Source organism: Pleurodeles waltl, chromosome 8 (genome assembly GCF_031143425.1).
Source record: "Pleurodeles waltl isolate 20211129_DDA chromosome 8, aPleWal1.hap1.20221129, whole genome shotgun sequence".
NCBI lineage: Eukaryota > Metazoa > Chordata > Amphibia > Caudata > Salamandridae > Pleurodeles > Pleurodeles waltl.
The window spans coordinates 397243209-397255959 of record NC_090447.1 but is presented as its reverse complement, the minus strand read 5'-3'; the positions used below and the strand labels follow the sequence as shown (position 1 = coordinate 397255959).

The window sequence follows — 12751 nt, the reverse complement described above, 5'->3', positions numbered from 1 at the left end:
GACTTTGACATGCTATTAGATATTCTGCCTATGGGCTTTGACATGATATTATATATTGCATTTTGTATTCAGCTTAACTGCCTATTGGCTTTGACATGATATTCAGCTTAACTGCCTATTGGCTTTGACATGATATTATACATTACATTTTGTATTCAGCTCAGCTGCCTATTGGCTTTGACATGATATTATACATTGCATTTTATATTCAGCTCAGCTGCCTATGGGCTTTGACATGATATTATACATTGCATTTTGTATTCAGCTCAGCTGCCTATTGCCTTTAACATGACATTGCATTTGATATTTAGGTTAGCTGCCCATTGCCTTTAACGTGGAGTTGGACATTGCAGTTAAGAATCCAAGCTGTATTTTTCCAAGCTGTGTTTTTGCACCAGATGAACCAAGATGTTTTGCTCTCACAGTAGACTAGACCTGATAAGAGAGAGTACATGGGCGTTGTTTTTCCTCGCTTGAGCTTGGGAACAGGAGTAGTCTTGGAGACCTGGCCAGTCTCCAAAAGGCTTGCTCAGTTTCCCAGGTCTGAGAGGAGGGGGCACACCTTTGTAACGAATGTAACAGGCTGCAGAGAGTGAGATTCGAATCTGCCGGACCTCGTGCTGGAGCTTGGCGCCAGCTGCCAGCATCCCGTGTGGGTAGATGAAACTCTTTCTCGCGGCTGACAGGGGTCATCAGCTTGCAGACCTTAGAAAGATGTAGCTGTAAATAGTTCCTACACGGTGAAGTATTTGTTTTGCTTTGCATTCAATATCTTATAAATATAACCTGCTGTGTATATTGCAAACTGATATATTTTGTTTGATTAACGCGGACTTGAAAGCTACTAATTCGTCATTCATATAACAACAATAAAAGTCTTCTTTGACCTCAGAAGTGCATTTCTGTTGTGTTATGTTAGTGCTTAGAAACTAAATAAGAGGAAAGCACTACAATTGGTACCTGGAGTCGTGGGGTCGGTCATTAAGAGGTGATTAAGAAGGGGTTTGACGAGTTAGTAGATTTCTAAGTGCACACTTTAAAAGTGTCATTGTTTTTTGTTGTTTGGAGAATTACAGAAATTGTTTTCTGTTTGGAGAATCACAGTAGCACGGCAGACCATGTCTGAGAATACATGTGTTGATGAACTGCCTGATGGTGCTAAGAAAAACTGTGAATTGTTTTCTGTTTGGGGAATTACAGAAGAAAATGCATGTGTAGCTAAAATGCCTGATGTTGTTTTGAGAAATAATTCCCGTTGTATATATGTAGAAAAAGTGTGTTTTGGAAGTAATGATGACAGAAAGGTCTGGATACCTTTATCTGCTTACAGAGAAATGCAGGAGAAATGTAGGCAGTTGGAACATGAAAATAGGAATTTACGTGAGCAAATTAGCCCGGCTGAAAGTTATAAAAGGGCTGTTTTTGAAGAATCTTTCTTGTCCCATTCCAGTAATGAGGGGGTTAAGACAGCTCCGAGCTGCCAAAATGCATTCCTTAACTGATAACACGGACGAGAGAGCTCAGAATGTGATTTACGAGTTACAGTTGCAAGAGCAAGACACCCCGAGTTTCATTAGCTTGTTTGATTTTTGGAAAAAGAATAGCCCTCATTTGAGTGAAATCCTAACACTTTTGTATATGGTCACTGTGAAAAATAATATGCAGCTGCGCGCGTGTGATTTGGCAAATGAAATAATGCAGACTTTAGGTTTCTGCGCAGTGCAAGAAGGAAAAACTGATGTACATTTAAATCAAGAACAAGGAAAGAAAATAGTGCCCCTAGCTAGAATCATACAATGGATCTGGTACTTGCAAGACAGGGCTAGAGTACCACAGATAAAAGAATTACCGATGAAATTGTGTGCACCATTTGAATTCGTGTCCACTGAAGATAAAAAGCATGTTTGTTTTACTAATGATTCATTGACTGAAATGTTGTTTTCTGGCACAGGAGAAGGAATGGAGTTGTATAATGTGTGTCAGATTTTAAAGCAAGAGCTACGTGAGATGTGTCATTTTTACGCTGATTTTTGGTTTATTGCTGATGTTTTAGCTGTTTGTTTTTACACATGGCTTGTACCTAACTGGTTCAATTACCTTGCAGATGTTAATGAGAAAAATGCAGAGAGAGAAGTGTTCACCCAGAATTCTGCCTTAGTGGGGATGGCTAAGTGGGTGCCCCAGAAATGTGAACAACTGAGAGAAAAAGCCACTTACAGGTGGGCAGAGATGAGAGAGATGCACATTCCCCTAGATTTGATAAAAACTGTGCAGCACGCACAAAAGCAATCTGTCATGCAAGCAGTCACAGAGCAGTTGGGGAGAGGAAAGTTACCAGAACAGAAATGGCAAATTGATCAGGTTTTAGGGAGAGTGATTGCTGCAAATTACCAAGGAAAAATCGAAATTATGCTGATACCTAGAAAAGAATCTGATTCATTCATACAAATTGGAGACAGAATGGCCCAAATTGGCAAAAATGCAGTGAATGGAGGTTTGGTAAAGAAGGAGTCTGCCCCAGCCCTTCTGACAGTGCAAGAAAAGGGAAGCTGTGGTGCAGCAGATAAAAACCTCAGTGCTGATGTGTGGGCTGAAGCCCCAAGTGACCCTCCAGAACCTGCAGAAAATATAACAAAGGGCCCCAAAAACGTCCTGCTGATTATAAAACAGGGAAAGAAAGAGGAAGGGTGCAGTTTAAATGAAAAATGTTATTGGCAAGAAAAGTCATACTTGTTTCTTTTGCAGATCCTACCACGTTTCGCCACTGTCCCTGAGTGTGCTGTGTGGTCCCCCTTCCGGTGTGTGCGTGTGGGGTCGGGGAAGGGACCGAATCCCCAACCTGAACCTGGCTGAGTAAAGTGCCAGCACCATGGATCCATTTTGCGCAAACTGCGCCTTCAGTTCAAGTTCAACTTGTTTGCTGTGTTTTTTTTTTTTCCCTCTCGTATGGAACTCTGACTTTTGCTTACCTTCCAGAAAACCTTTCAAGTGGACCGTGCATCTTTACATGAGCAGAACTCATGCCACATCAAATTGCTAACACTATTGAATTAGAGACTCACTCAGAGTATAAAAAAATTGCCCAGTCTTTTCTATGTAGATGTATCTGATGTGAAAGGTTATGAAATCAATGTGTTAATTCACTTCTATTGCTTTACAGGGATTGCTTTGATCATAATGTTTTTTGTTTGTGCTGATGTTTTTTTTTGTTTGTTTGAAATATGAGATATGTGAAACAAAAATTCATTGGTCAAAGGGCGGAATGTCCTGCCATTTGATAAGTTTTGTTTGACCAATGACTTTGTGTTTCACCACTGCGCATATTAGTTGCTCAATGTTCACCAGTAGCACATGGTATGTTTTGTTCAGTTGAGCCGCCTATTGGCTTTGACATGGCATTAGCCATTACTTTCTGTATTCAGTTTAGCCGCCTATGGGCTTTGACATTGCATTAGTCATTACATTCTGTATTGTGCCTATTGGCTTTGACATGGCATTAGCCATTACTTTCTGTATTCAGTTGAGCCGCCTATGGGCTTTGACATGGCATTAGCCATTACTTTCTGTATTCAGTTTACCCGCCTATGGGCTTTGACATCGCATTAGCCATTACATTCTGTATTCTGCCTATTGGCTTTGACATGCTGTATCCAGTCTAGCCGCCTATTGGCTTTGACATTGTATGCCTATTGACTTTGACATGATGTATTCAATTTAGCTGCCTATTGACTTTGACATGCTATTAGATATTCTGCCTATGGGCTTTGACATGATATTATATATTGCATTTTGTATTCAGCTTAACTGCCTATTGGCTTTGACATGATATTCAGCTTAACTGCCTATTGGCTTTGACATGATATTATACATTACATTTTGTATTCAGCTCAGCTGCCTATTGGCTTTGACATGATATTATACATTGCATTTTATATTCAGCTCAGCTGCCTATGGGCTTTGACATGATATTATACATTGCATTTTGTATTCAGCTCAGCTGCCTATTGCCTTTAACATGACATTGCATTTGATATTTAGGTTAGCTGCCCATTGCCTTTAACGTGGAGTTGGACATTGCAGTTGAGAATCCAAGCTGTATTTTTCCAAGCTGTGTTTTTGCACCAGATGAACCAAGATGTTTTGCTCTCACAGTAGACTAGACCTGATAAGAGAGAGTACATGGGCGTTGTTTTTCCTCGCTTGAGCTTGGGAACAGGAGTAGTCTTGGAGACCTGGCCAGTCTCCAAAAGGCTTGCTCAGTTTCCCAGGTCTGAGAGGAGGGGGCACACCTTTGTAACGAATGTAACAGGCTGCAGAGAGTGAGATTCGAATCTGCCGGACCTCGTGCTGGAGCTTGGCGCCAGCTGCCAGCATCCCGTGTGGGTAGATGAAACTCTTTCTCGCGGCTGACAGGGGTCATCAGCTTGCAGACCTTAGAAAGATGTAGCTGTAAATAGTTCCTACACGGTGAAGTATTTGTTTTGCTTTGCATTCAATATCTTATAAATATAACCTGCTGTGTATATTGCAAACTGATATATTTTGTTTGATTAACGCGGACTTGAAAGCTACTAATTCGTCATTCATATAACAACAATAAAAGTCTTCTTTGACCTCAGAAGTGCATTTCTGTTGTGTTATGTTAGTGCTTAGAAACTAAATAAGAGGAAAGCACTACAATTGGTACCTGGAGTCGTGGGGTCGGTCATTAAGAGGTGATTAAGAAGGGGTTTGACGAGTTAGTAGATTTCTAAGTGCACACTTTAAAAGTGTCATTGTTTTTTGTTGTTTGGAGAATTACAGAAATTGTTTTCTGTTTGGAGAATCACAGTAGCACGGCAGACCATGTCTGAGAATACATGTGTTGATGAACTGCCTGATGGTGCTAAGAAAAACTGTGAATTGTTTTCTGTTTGGGGAATTACAGAAGAAAATGCATGTGTAGCTAAAATGCCTGATGTTGTTTTGAGAAATAATTCCCATTGTATATATGTAGAAAAAGTGTGTTTTGGAAGTAATGATGACAGAAAGGTCTGGATACCTTTATCTGCTTACAGAGAAATGCAGGAGAAATGTAGGCAGTTGGAACATGAAAATAGGAATTTACGTGAGCAAATTAGCCCGACTGAAAGTTATAAAAGGGCTGTTTTTGAAGAATCTTTCTTGTCCCATTCCAGTAATGAGGGGGTTAAGACAGCTCCGAGCTGCCAAAATGCATTCCTTAACTGATAACACGGACGAGAGAGCTCAGAATGTGATTTACGAGTTACAGTTGCAAGAGCAAGACACCCCGAGTTTCATTAGCTTGTTTGATTTTTGGAAAAAGAATAGCCCTCATTTGAGTGAAATCCTAACACTTTTGTATATGGTCACTGTGAAAAATAATATGCAGCTGCGCACGTGTGATTTGGCAAATGAAATAATGCAGACTTTAGGTTTCTGCGCAGTGCAAGAAGGAAAAACTGATGTACATTTAAATCAAGAACAAGGAAAGAAAATAGTGCCCCTAGCTAGAATCATACAATGGATCTGGTACTTGCAAGACAGGGCTAGAGTACCACAGATAAAAGAATTACCGATGAAATTGTGTGCACCATTTGAATTCGTGTCCACTGAAGATAAAAAGCATGTTTGTTTTACTAATGATTCATTGACTGAAATGTTGTTTCCTGGCACAGGAGAAGGAATGGAGTTGTATAATGTGTGTCAGATTTTAAAGCAAGAGCTACGTGAGATGTGTCATTTTTACGCTGATTTTTGGTTTATTGCTGATGTTTTAGCTGTTTGTTTTTACACATGGCTTGTACCTAACTGGTTCAATTACCTTGCAGATGTTAATGAGAAAAATGCAGAGAGAGAAGTGTTCACCCAGAATTCTGCCTTAGTGGGGATGGCTAAGTGGGTGCCCCAGAAATGTGAACAACTGAGAGAAAAAGCCACTTACAGGTGGGCAGAGATGAGAGAGATGCACATTCCCCTAGATTTGATAAAAACTGTGCAGCACGCACAAAAGCAATCTGTCATGCAAGCAGTCACAGAGCAGTTGGGGAGAGGAAAGTTACCAGAACAGAAATGGCAAATTGATCAGGTTTTAGGGAGAGTGATTGCTGCAAATTACCAAGGAAAAATCGAAATTATGCTGATACCTAGAAAAGAATCTGATTCATTCATACAAATTGGAGACAGAATGGCCCAAATTGGCAAAAATGCAGTGAATGGAGGTTTGGTAAAGAAGGAGTCTGCCCCAGCCCTTCTGACAGTGCAAGAAAAGGGAAGCTGTGGTGCAGCAGATAAAAACCTCAGTGCTGATGTGTGGGCTGAAGCCCCAAGTGACCCTCCAGAACCTGCAGAAAATATAACAAAGGGCCCCAAAAACGTCCTGCTGATTATAAAACAGGGAAAGAAAGAGGAAGGGTGCAGTTTAAATGAAAAATGTTATTGGCAAGAAAAGTCATACTTGTTTCTTTTGCAGATCCTACCACGTTTCGCCACTGTCCCTGAGTGTGCTGTGTGGTCCCCCTTCCGGTGTGTGCGTGTGGGGTCGGGGAAGGGACCGAATCCCCAACCTGAACCTGGCTGAGTAAAGTGCCAGCACCATGGATCCATTTTGCGCAAACTGCGCCTTCAGTTCAAGTTCAACTTGTTTGCTGTGTTTTTTTTTTTTCCCTCTCGTATGGAACTCTGACTTTTGCTTACCTTCCAGAAAACCTTTCAAGTGGACCGTGCATCTTTACATGAGCAGAACTCATGCCACATCAAATTGCTAACACTATTGAATTAGAGACTCACTCAGAGTATAAAAAAATTGCCCAGTCTTTTCTATGTAGATGTATCTGATGTGAAAGGTTATGAAATCAATGTGTTAATTCACTTCTATTGCTTTACAGGGATTGCTTTGATCATAATGTTTTTTGTTTGTGCTGATGTTTTTTTTTGTTTGTTTGAAATATGAGATATGTGAAACAAAAATTCATTGGTCAAAGGGCGGAATGTCCTGCCATTTGATAAGTTTTGTTTGACCAATGACTTTGTGTTTCACCACTGCGCATATTAGTTGCTCAATGTTCACCAGTAGCACATGGTATGTTTTGTTCAGTTGAGCCGCCTATTGGCTTTGACATGGCATTAGCCATTACTTTCTGTATTCAGTTTAGCCGCCTATGGGCTTTGACATTGCATTAGTCATTACATTCTGTATTGTGCCTATTGGCTTTGACATGGCATTAGCCATTACTTTCTGTATTCAGTTGAGCCGCCTATGGGCTTTGACATGGCATTAGCCATTACTTTCTGTATTCAGTTTACCCGCCTATGGGCTTTGACATCGCATTAGCCATTACATTCTGTATTCTGCCTATTGGCTTTGACATGCTGTATCCAGTCTAGCCGCCTATTGGCTTTGACATTGTATGCCTATTGACTTTGACATGATGTATTCAATTTAGCTGCCTATTGACTTTGACATGCTATTAGATATTCTGCCTATGGGCTTTGACATGATATTATATATTGCATTTTGTATTCAGCTTAACTGCCTATTGGCTTTGACATGATATTCAGCTTAACTGCCTATTGGCTTTGACATGATATTATACATTACATTTTGTATTCAGCTCAGCTGCCTATTGGCTTTGACATGATATTATACATTGCATTTTATATTCAGCTCAGCTGCCTATGGGCTTTGACATGATATTATACATTGCATTTTGTATTCAGCTCAGCTGCCTATTGCCTTTAACATGACATTGCATTTGATATTTAGGTTAGCTGCCCATTGCCTTTAACGTGGAGTTGGACATTGCAGTTGAGAATCCAAGCTGTATTTTTCCAAGCTGTGTTTTTGCACCAGATGAACCAAGATGTTTTGCTCTCACAGTAGACTAGACCTGATAAGAGAGAGTACATGGGCGTTGTTTTTCCTCGCTTGAGCTTGGGAACAGGAGTAGTCTTGGAGACCTGGCCAGTCTCCAAAAGGCTTGCTCAGTTTCCCAGGTCTGAGAGGAGGGGGCACACCTTTGTAACGAATGTAACAGGCTGCAGAGAGTGAGATTCGAATCTGCCGGACCTCGTGCTGGAGCTTGGCGCCAGCTGCCAGCATCCCGTGTGGGTAGATGAAACTCTTTCTCGCGGCTGACAGGGGTCATCAGCTTGCAGACCTTAGAAAGATGTAGCTGTAAATAGTTCCTACACGGTGAAGTATTTGTTTTGCTTTGCATTCAATATCTTATAAATATAACCTGCTGTGTATATTGCAAACTGATATATTTTGTTTGATTAACGCGGACTTGAAAGCTACTAATTCGTCATTCATATAACAACAATAAAAGTCTTCTTTGACCTCAGAAGTGCATTTCTGTTGTGTTATGTTAGTGCTTAGAAACTAAATAAGAGGAAAGCACTACACCAGGTCACAGGCGGCACAACAGGGGAATGCTGGACACTTGGACCCTGGAACAATGGGTCAAGCCTCCAAGAAAAAGAGAAAAGGCACTGGGTCTGTCTTGCCAGCCCCAACAAGTACAGAGGGTCAGGAAGAATCCAACCCTGAGGGGGAGGATCTGAACTCTGAGGGAGGGACACCTTCCCTGCAAACTCTGCCTGACTTGGCAGAACTGCAAGGGGCAGGTGGGCCCACCAGAGAAGATTTGTGCCAGGGACAAAGAGAGTGTCCCACTCTTGAGGGCCTGAGGCAGACTGCTGCCAGGCAAGAACAAGGGGATACCAGTGGTACCCACAAGGTTTACTGGGAGGATGGAGTTCTCTACACTGAGGCAAGGGCCCTTAAAGAAGGGGCTACTAGGAGAGTAGTGGTCCCCCAAAAGTATAGAGAATTCCTCCTTACCTTAAGCCATGATATCCCCTTAGCTGGTCATTTGGGACAGACCAAGACCTGGAGCAGGCTGGTCAACCATTTTTATTGGCCCGAAATGTCAGAAAAAGTCAGGGAGTTTTGCAGCTCCTGTGTCACCTGTCAAGCCAGTGGCAAGACAGGGGGCAAGCCAAAGGCTCCCTTGATTCCACTGCCAGTGGTTGGGACTCCCTTTGAGAGGGTGGGGATTGACATTGTTGGTCCCCTAGACCCACCAACTGCTTCAGGTAACAGGTACATTGTGGTGGTAGTGGACCATGCCACCAGGTACCCTGAGGCAATACCCCTCCGGACAGTCACTGCTCCCACAGTGGCTAGGGCCCTACTTGGTGTGTTCACCAGAGTGGGATTCCCAAAGGAGGTGGTCTCAGATAGGGGCACAAACTTTATGTCAGCCTATCTGAAAGCCATGTGGGAGGAGTGTGGTGTTACTTATAAGTTCAGCACACCCTACCATCCACAGACCAATGGTCTGGTGGAAAGATTCAATAAGACCCTGAAGGGCATGATCATGGGTTTGTCTGACAAACTCAGGAGGAGATGGGATGTCCTCCTCCCATGCCTGCTGTTTGCCTACAGGGAGGTGCCACAGAAGGGGGTTGGATTCAGCCCCTTTGAGTTACTGTTTGGGCACCCTGTAAGAGGCCCATTGTGCTTGGTGAGAGAGTCTTGGGAAAAGCCTCTCAAGGAATCCAAGGAGAATGTGCTGGATTATGTACTAGGCCTGCGGTCTCGCATGGCTGAGTATATGAAGAAGGCAAGCAGAAACCTGGAGGCCAGTCAGGAGCTCATGAAGCTCTGGCATGATCAAAAGGCTACCATGCCTGAGTATCACCCAGGACAGCTGGTGTGGGTTTTGGAGCCCATGGCTCCTAGGACACTACAGGCCAAATGGACTGGGCCCTATCCAATCCTAGAGAAAAAAGGTGAAGTCACCTACTTGGTGGACCTTGGCACCCCCAGGAATCCTCACAGGATCCTACATGTAAACAGGATGAAACCCCACCAGGACAGGGCAGACATGACCATGCTGATGGTCACTGATGAAGGGAAGGAGGAGGAGGGTGAACCTCTGCCAGACCTCCTGTCCTCAAAGGCAAAAGATGGGTCAGTGGAGGGAGTGGTACTCTCTCCCAAATTGACAGATCAGCAACAACAAGACTGTAAGCAAGTCTTGGGACAGTTTGCTAGTCTGTTCTCCCTGACCTCTGGACTCACCAATTGGTGTGTCCATGATGTTGACACTGGTGACAGCTTGCCTGTCAAGAACAAGCTGTACAGGCTGTCTGACCAGGTCAAGGCCAACATCAAAGCTGAAGTGGCTAAGATGTTGGACCTGAAGGTAATTGAGCCCTCTGATAGTCCTTGGTCCAGTCCAGTGGTACTGGTGCCCAAAGCTAATCCCCAAGGTGGGAAGAAAGAATTAAGATTCTGTGTGGACTACAGAGGTCTAAATGCAGTCACTAGGACTGATGCTCACCCCAGGATATTAGCAGATTGCCTTAAGTCCAAGAGCTAAGGAGAGGTCAGCATTTTCCACACCAGAGGGCCACTTTCAGTTCAAGGTGATGCCCTTCGGGATGAAAAATGCTCCTGCCACCTTCCAACGGTTGGTGAATAGAGTCCTATCTGGGTTGGAATCTTTTAGTGCTGCTTATCTGGATGATATAGCTGTATTTAGTTCCACCTGGAGGGACCACCTGGTCCACCTGAAGGAAGTGCTTCAGGCCCTGCTTCAAGCAGGCCTGACTATCAAGGCAAGCAAGTGCCAGATAGGGCAAAGTTCTGTTGTGTACCTGGGCCACCTTGTTGGTGGAGGCCATGTACAACCTCTCCAGCCCAAGATCCAGACTATCCTGGATTGGGAGGCTCCAAAAACCCAGACTCAGGTCAGGGCCTTTCTTGGCCTGACTGGGTATTACAGGAGGTTTGTTCAAAATTTTGGGACCATAGTGGCCCCTCTAACTGAGCTTACCTCCAAGAAACAGCCCAAGAAGGTCATTTGGACCCCAGAGTGTCAAAAAGCTTTTGACACCCTAAAACAGGCTATGTGTTCAGCACCAGTGTTACTGGCCCCTGACTATAGCAAGGAATTTGTAGTGCAAACAGATGCTTCAGAGGAAGGGATTGGGGCAGTGTTAGCACAAGTTAATGAAGAGGGCCATGATCACCCAGTTGCCTTCATCAGCAGGCAACTACTCCCCAGAGAGAAAAAATGGAGTGCCATTGAGAGGGAGGCCTTTGCTGTGGTTTGGTCCCTGAAGAAGTTGAGGCCTTACTTGTTTGGCACTCACTTCCGTGTACAAACTGACCACAGACCTCTCAGATGGTTGATGCAGATGAGGGGGGAGAACCCAAAACTGTTAAGGTGGTCCATTTCCCTACAGGGGATGGACTTCACAGTGGAGCACAGACCTGGGACTGCTCATGCCAATGCAGATGGCCTTTCCAGGTTTTTCCACTTAGCTGATGAGGACTACCAGGGTGTAGGTTAGTACCCATCACCTTTCATCTGGGGGGGGGGCAGTGTAGGAAAGTTCTTTTTTTTTTGCCTGATCACCCCCACTCTTTCTGGATAGGTACTGGTGGTTACTGACTCTTGGCTGTGCCCTGGGTACTGCTTACCAGTCCCAGGGCCAATGCTCTGTGTAAAATGGATATGCAAATTAGTCTAATTATAATTGGCTAAGTTAACCTACCTATAAGTCCCTAGTATATGGTAGGGCATGTAGGTTTAGGGACCACAGCATAGGTGGTGCACACCTAGGTGCACTGCTGAGGTGCCCAGTGTTATTTTAAAAGCAAGCCTGCCTTGCTGGCTGCTTTTAAATTAAAGTTATATGCAAATTCGACTTTGGAATTAAAGGTACTTCCAAAGTCTTAAACTACCTTATTTTTACATATAAGTCACCCCTAAGGTGTGCCCTATGTGCCCTAGGGCTGGGTGCCATGTAACTATAAGCAGGGACTTTATAAAAATAGATTTATAAGCCCTGGTGAGGTAAAAACAGCCAAATTCGTTTTTCCCTCATTGAAGTAAATGGCCTTCATAGGCTAGAATGGGCAGACTTTATTTTAAATTTTAAAGTCTCCTTAAATGTTACATACCAAGAATTTGGTATCAAATTGATTGTTGTATTAAATCCCACAACTTCCAGTTGTTGGATTTAATATAACTTGTCCAGGTAAAAAGTTTAGACTTTACCTAAAAAGTTGCCAATTTCAGCTCTGCATTGTTTTTGCTGCTGTGCTCTGATTGGCCAGCCTGCAGCAGCTTCTGCCAGGCTGCCTTGATTAGGTGTGAAGTGGCCAGGCTTCACACAAAGGAATGTGCTTGGGGGAGAGAATCTCCCCTCAGCAGATGGTGAGGCAGGAAGGGGGAGGGCTGCCAAACTGGTCTTCAAAGGCAGAGAAGGACATTTGCAGCACCCAGCAACACCCCCACATCCTGCAACCCCAGACAATTAGGTGCCCCCTTGATTAGATTAGGAGAGGGCAGGAGAGGGGTGTGTTTATGATTTTTAGCCACACCAGTGGGTGGGCTCAGCCAGATCTATCCTCCAAAAATCAGATTCATCCATTTTGGATTTTTAGAGACTGTTGCCTTCTGGGATGGATTTTTGCCACACTTCCCAGGAAGTGGTCATCACAGGGGGACGACCCTGTCCCTGATTGGAGAACCAGGACCCCCCTGCTTTTCACCCAGGAGCAAGGATAAAAGTGGCAGACCTGCACCCACACCTCAGATCCCCACCAAATTTCAAGAAGAAGGAACTACAAGGAGAAGAAGGACTGCCCTGCTGGACCCCTGGCCTGCACCTGGACCCTGCACTCAGAAAGACTGCACCAGCTGCACACTTGGGCTTCACCACAAGAAGG

At 43.8% G+C, this 12751-nt stretch overlaps 2 long non-coding RNA genes across 2 annotated transcripts; both read left to right on the top strand.

The window, feature by feature from the left end:
- The first annotated feature begins 366 nt into the window (after window positions 1-366).
- LOC138249106 (uncharacterized) lies at window positions 367-3429 on the top strand. The gene is made up of 3 exons (XR_011194720.1): window positions 367-740; window positions 2105-2219; window positions 2746-3429. It is a non-coding gene; the product is annotated as an uncharacterized lncRNA (long non-coding RNA).
- Window positions 3430-4080: 651 nt separating this feature from the next.
- LOC138249105 (uncharacterized) lies at window positions 4081-7156 on the top strand. The gene is made up of 3 exons (XR_011194719.1): window positions 4081-4467; window positions 5832-5946; window positions 6473-7156. It is a non-coding gene; the product is annotated as an uncharacterized lncRNA (long non-coding RNA).
- The last annotated feature ends 5595 nt before the right edge of the window (window positions 7157-12751 follow it).